General features: G+C 59.7%; 1 long non-coding RNA gene across 1 annotated transcript; it reads left to right on the forward strand.

The window, feature by feature from the left end:
* The first annotated feature begins 352 nt into the window (after positions 1-352).
* Positions 353-5,104, forward strand: LOC120374637. The gene is made up of 3 exons (XR_005586184.1): positions 353-1,964; positions 2,829-2,969; positions 4,720-5,104. It is a non-coding gene; the product is annotated as an uncharacterized LOC120374637 (long non-coding RNA).
* Positions 5,105-5,996: the final 892 nt, after the last annotated feature.

A 5,996-nucleotide genomic window follows, 5' to 3' on the forward strand; every position in this document is an offset into this window, starting at 1 on the left:
CCGGCTGTACCAGCTGCTGCTCGAACAGAGGGGTAAGGAACCCACTGGGACACGGAACCCATCAGGGGACTGAGAGGGACCACAGGTGGATAATGGGACCCCAGACAATTTCCCTCAGCCTGACCCCAGCTGGAGAACAAGTCTCTCTCCACCTCTGTTCTTCTCCACTCCACTGGGCAGCCACCAATGGGATTGGAAGGACACAGAAACTGCAACCAGAATGATCAAAGTGTCTCTCTCTCTCTCTCTCTCTCTCTTCCAGGGCTGAGCATACACGAGGTGGAGGATCTGTGGTGCCACAACTGGTACCAGGACAGCAGGCTCCTGGGCTATAAAAACACAGCCAGGGTGGGGGAGGTAAGGACACTGTGGCAGGGTAGGACACAGCTCAGGGAGTGGGGCTGGCTGGGGTCCCTGCAGTGGATGCCTCCTGGAGACAGGACAAGAGCCCACTCCTTATTTCCAGCTCAGAGTTCCTCACCCAGCACCCAGTGGGACAGGCTGGTGCTAAAGGTCCCACATTGGAACCTCGCTAGTTGCTGTGATTTGAGTGTCTTCCATGGAGCCGTTGCTACGTGGCATAAGGCGAATCCCCGGGTGGGTGAGTTAATAGAGGATTATGGCTCTGGGTGTCTCTCTGCTCCTTGTCCCCTTGGCTGATCCCCAAGTGTCTGAGAGAAGAGCACTGGGTCCGTCAGTCACTAGTGCTTGAGCAGACCCTTGTTTACTTCCCTGCACCCTGTAGAAGCAGAGAAAGGAGGTGGGGTTTGCCCAAGTCCATTGCCAGTCAGGAAGCAGAATGCCCCAAGCCGAGAACTGGGGAGGGGACACAGTGAGCTCCAGAGCCAATATGCACCACATGCGCCTCCTCATGTCTCCAGTCCCGGCCAGGGAATGGCAGAGTATCTGGACCTCAGCCACTGTGCCAAAGAAGCACATTGTCACTGACCCAAGTTGCGACTACTTGCTGCACAAGTAGAAAATCAAAGACCCCCTGGCCCCCTGTCTCACACCTGTGCTGAGAACATCCAAACCTTGGAACACACCATAACCCAGTGCCCCCAGATTGGAGTCAAAGGTGAAATGGGTGATTTCCACAACATCACAGAGGAGGCCTTGGAATGGCTCCTGGATCTCCAAGTGCATCTACAGAATGCTGCCCTATAGACGCCACGTGAGAGAGACTCTGTGAGCTTGTCCTGCCTCCCACAAGCTGAATTGCTGCAGCAGAAGAAAAGTTTCCTAGGAGTGTCTGTGATGGGGACTGGGACATGAGTCTCCTTATCCTGGTCAGGTTGCAGATGGGATTCCCTTTGGCAGAAACCAAGGAGCTGCCGAGGCCATACCCAGCTACTAGAGAAATCACTAATTTGGGGGGAATAGACCTTTGGTCTGTCAGCTCCAACCACCTTCCCCCCCCCCCCCCGCACACTCCTCTAGCCACTGAAGTGCAGGAGATCTCTCTGCTGGAAGCAATACAGGGTCCCCTATCATCTCGGTGCGCTGCACAGCAGAGTGGGCCCTGCTCACCCACATTAGAGATCTATTTCCAGCCCATCATGGCCCCTGCGATCAATTGCCCTCCAGAAAGAGCCACTGGAGGCTTTGGTCCCTAAGCATCTGCCATCTTTTCATAAAGGGGCTTCCCTGAGCCATGGGACCCTGAAAGCCTCCTGGGGAATGAACGGCCTTGGCTACAGCAGCTCTCTTACCCTTCCTTTGGGGCACCGGACACTGAGGCCATTCTATCTCCAGGGCTTGGAGGCTGGCTCTGGGCAATCTGCTACAGCCTCCTGTCCTGTTGGTTTTAGGTCTTTGGAAAATTCTTCTCTGCGGGGCAGAGGAAATGCTTCCTCAAGACAGCCGTGCCAGCGATCTACGCCCCCCTGCTGTGCATTAGCCAGGCTGGGCTTCTCCTCACGTACGCCATCCTGGGGGAAGCCGAGCAACTGCTGGGGTACACGGTAAGCAGCTGCATTCGACTCAGGAGATTGGAGCGGGGCCCAGGCCTCATTCCCATCCTATCACCATTTGCTGGCCTGGGAGCAAGGAGCCTAGTGGGGACTTGTGGACTTCATGGACTTGTGTTCTTAGGACATGATGCTCTGCTCTCACTCCTGGGAAGGGCAGGAGAGTCCTCTAAGTGCCCTGTGTGAACCTTTCCTGCCCCACAGAGCTGCACCCATTTCCCCATGGCCTATTGTCCATGTCACCCCAGCCACTACCCAGAGTTGCTCCCATCACTGGCAGCCTGGGTGGCCAAGGACTGATGGGTGATGGCGACCGGCCAGGCAGTTCTGAGGCACATGGGTGGGGGAAGCTTGTCCTGCTGCTGGCAGGGCTGGACCCGCTCTAGAGAGAATGGGAGGATTCAGCCAGCAGGGGCTGCTGACCTGCCCCGTTCACCAGGGCTGCCATCCTCTGGCTTCAGCATTTGTCACTGGGGTGACTTGGGGAAAGGTCTCAACCTCCCCGCAGGCCACTTCACTGCTGTCAGAATCCCTCCTGCCCTACCTGGGTGGGGATGGAGGCAGGGGTGGAGGAGAGGGTTCTACCAACTTGAGCGGTGTCCCCAGGTGGGTTGGAGGTGGAACAGCTGTCAGGGGCACTGAGGGGGAGGCGGCAGGAGCTAACCCTAAAGGAGGGGGGCTGGCACTGGAGGTCACTAGAGAGGACAAGAAGCCTCCATCCTGGGGATCAGGAGGGTGAATCCACCACTCAGACATGAGCAGCTGCTGGGTGGAAATGGTGCTGGTTCCAGGTGCCCTTAATCCTCCCTGATTCCTGGGCAGTGTCTCAGTCTCTGACATGTTCTCCTTCCCCTGCAGCTGGAGGACACCACCGCCAAGGTGATGGGTCAGCTCCGCAGCATCCGGCAGCTGCACCAGGTGCCTGAGGTGCTGCAAGGGCTGAGCCTCACCTGATGCCCTTAAAGGTCCCCCCTCAGCAACTCCCGCTCCCTGCTGCAGGTACTGCTCTGTCTCCCTGGAAATGGGGGGCTAGTGGAAGGGGAAATGGAGGCCCCTGTCACTGACAGAAACTCTCTCCCCTCTCTGTGGAGCAGGGTCCTTCCCTCTGACCCCAAACGTCCTTCATCTGGGGCATGAGCTCTTCCCCTCACTCCCATACCCCTCCCCTCTTTCCTTGCTCTCACCCCCATCCCATTCCCCGGGCTCCCAGGCAGAGCTCTCCCTGCCCCAGATGGCGCAGAAGCACCTTTGTGCCAGAGCTACATTTTCCGTCTGCCCAACTGAAGCTCAGGAAGCTCCACATTTGAGGAGGTGAGGATGGGACAGAGGCTCAGGGCCTGCTTCACCTCTTGCCCTTAATTCTTCCTTTGGCCCTTCTGTGGGCTCTCAGAGGGTGACATGAACGGGAACCTCCTCCCCACCTGTCTGCTAGGCCCTGGGGTGTGTGACAGCCTCCCAGATGGGCCACCTCAGGGAGCAGTGGGGACAGGTCACCTTGTCCTAGGAAACCAAGCAGTGCAAGTTCTCAGAGAGGCTGAGAGGGAGACCCCGCTCCCTCGTGGAGGTAAGAGCCATTGACTGCTTTGGGCAGATGGCAGTGGTGAGCTGGAGCCGGTTCGCAGGAACTGGTTGTTAAATTTAGAAACCCTTTTAGAACCAGCTGTTCCAGGACACCCGGTTCTGAAAAAGCATTTCCATTTAACAAAAGCTCGGGCAGCCGTCCCTCCCGCCCCCGCCCCAGCTCACCTCCCCCTCCTCCCTGAACGCTCCGCCCTCCTTCTCCTCCCCCTCCCCTGCTTCCCGCGAATCAGATGTTCGCTGGAAGCCTGAAACAAGCAGCAGGCAGGTAGGCTGGGGCTGGGGGTGCAGTACAGCTCCAGGAGGCACAGCGCGCCCTGTCTGGCTCCAGCTGGCGGCTTCCCTGGCCCTGGCCTGGCGCCGCCGAGCGGCCCAGCCCAGTCCCGCCAAGCACCCCCGGCTCTGGCCCCAGTGGCTCCGGCCCGGCTCGGCCCCGTGGCGCCAGTGCTGGTCCTGGACGAGCGGCTCCTGCCCGGCCCAGCCCAGGGAGTCAGGCCCCGCGGCACCGGTCCTGGTCCTGACTGACCAGCTCCGGCCTGGCTCGGCCCAGCCTGTGGAGTCGGGCCCCACTGCACCAGTCCTGGTCCTGGCCAAGCGGACCTGGCCCCGGCCCCGGCCCCAGGCAGTGTGGTCAGGGGGCAGGACGCAGGGCGGGGTTGGAAGAGGGCAGGGAGTTCGGTGGGTTGTGGGGGTGGATAGTGGTTGGGGTGGTCAGAGGGCAGGGAACAGGGGATCGAATGGGAGCAAGGTTTCAGGGGGCAGTCAGGAAGGAGCAGGGGTTAGATGAGACGATGGGGGGCAGGCGGGACAGAGAGACGGGGGGGTTGGATGGGGCAGGGGTCCTGGGGGCCATCAGGAATGAGAGGAGGTTGGATGGGATGGCAAGGGGGCAGTCAGGGGACAGGGAAGGGGGTGGATGGGTCAGGGGTCCTGGGGAGGCGTCAAGGAACATGGGGGCTGGATGGGGCATGACCCCTGGGGGCACGGCCCCTTGTGGGTGAGCAGGAGGGACACCCTTTGAGCGGATGGGCTTGGACTTAGTGGGGCCTTTGGAGAAGAGTAGCTCCGGCCATAAGTATATCAGGTTGTGGTTGACTATGCCACACGGTATCCAGAGGTGGTACCACTATGGTCTGCCACGGCTCCAGTTATCGCCAATGAACTCTTGCAGATCTTCACACGGGTCGGCTTGCTGCAGGAGACACTGACGGACATCATCATCTACAGTGCCAACTGGAAGGAACAGCTCCAGCTGCGGGCGCTGGGCAGAGCAGGACTCACCGCAAACCGAACCAAATGTCACCTGGGCCAGAAAGAACTGATCTACCCGGGCTATACGGTGGGCCAAGGGAAAATACGGTCTTTGGTATCTGAGCCACAAGCTGTTCTATCTAATAGGGAACCCCTTCTCCTTGGTAACAGACCACACACCCCTCAGGTGGATTAACAGCATGAAGGACTCACACACACGGATCATGTGGTGGTACATGTCCCTCCAACCCTATTCCTTCCGAGTGTTACACCGGCCGGGAAAGGCTCATGCGGATGCAGATTTATTTTCCCGAGTTGGGGGGGGTCGGAGGGGTAGGGGGAAGGGGAGGAGACTACCAAGGGTCAGGCTGCCCAGGGGACTGTCTTAAGGGGGAGAGTGTGTGATGGGGCAGAGCGGCCCCGCACTGGCATAGCAGGGGTTAACCCTTCCTCCCTGGCAGAGGAAGCCCTGCCCCGGAAGCTCTGCTGGGCATGCTCCAACTGGAGCTCAGATATAAAAGCCTGCACATCAGCTCAGTCTGGGCTGACCGCCAGAGGGGAAGGACACACGCTGTTAGCTCCTGCAGAGAGAGGGGCTGCGAGCCAGGATCTGGGCGTCAGCCCTGTCGAGGCTCCACCGGAGACTCTGACGGAGGACGACCCAGGGGAGGAACAGACCGGAGGACCCCTCGCTGCAGAAGCACTGCCATTCCCAGGGGAAAGTAGAGATAAACGGTGTTAATGCTGTATTACTACTAGGCGTGTTGCAGTCGGATCCCTGCTGAGCAAGCGGCAAGTAGAGCTTGCCGCTACCAGGGCCCTGGCTTAGGGCTCGGTGGAGAGGGTGGGCCTGAGTCCACCTACCCCCCCCACCCTGAACCGTGAAGGATTATATGGACTCTGGCTGTTAGGCCATGCTCCCCCGCCTGCAAGGGGGGATTTTATAGACTCTGCTCGCTAGGCCGCGCTACCCCACCTGCAAAGGAGGATTAAATGGACTTTGGCTGCAGGGGGGAGAGGGAGGCCAGGGGAGGGGCTCTGACTACTGAAGGCCCGGATGTGAGTGGCTCAATCGGGCCTGGCCGCCGTTTCAGCTGAGTCACACTCTGCATTGGGTGGGGCCGCCCAGAGGATTCAGGGGTCCCGGGGTCTTTGGCGGCGGGACCCGGAGCGGAAGGACCCCCCCACCGCTGAATT

The sequence above is a fragment of the Mauremys reevesii genome, linkage group 11, assembly GCF_016161935.1.
Source record: "Mauremys reevesii isolate NIE-2019 linkage group 11, ASM1616193v1, whole genome shotgun sequence".
NCBI lineage: Eukaryota > Metazoa > Chordata > Testudines > Geoemydidae > Mauremys > Mauremys reevesii.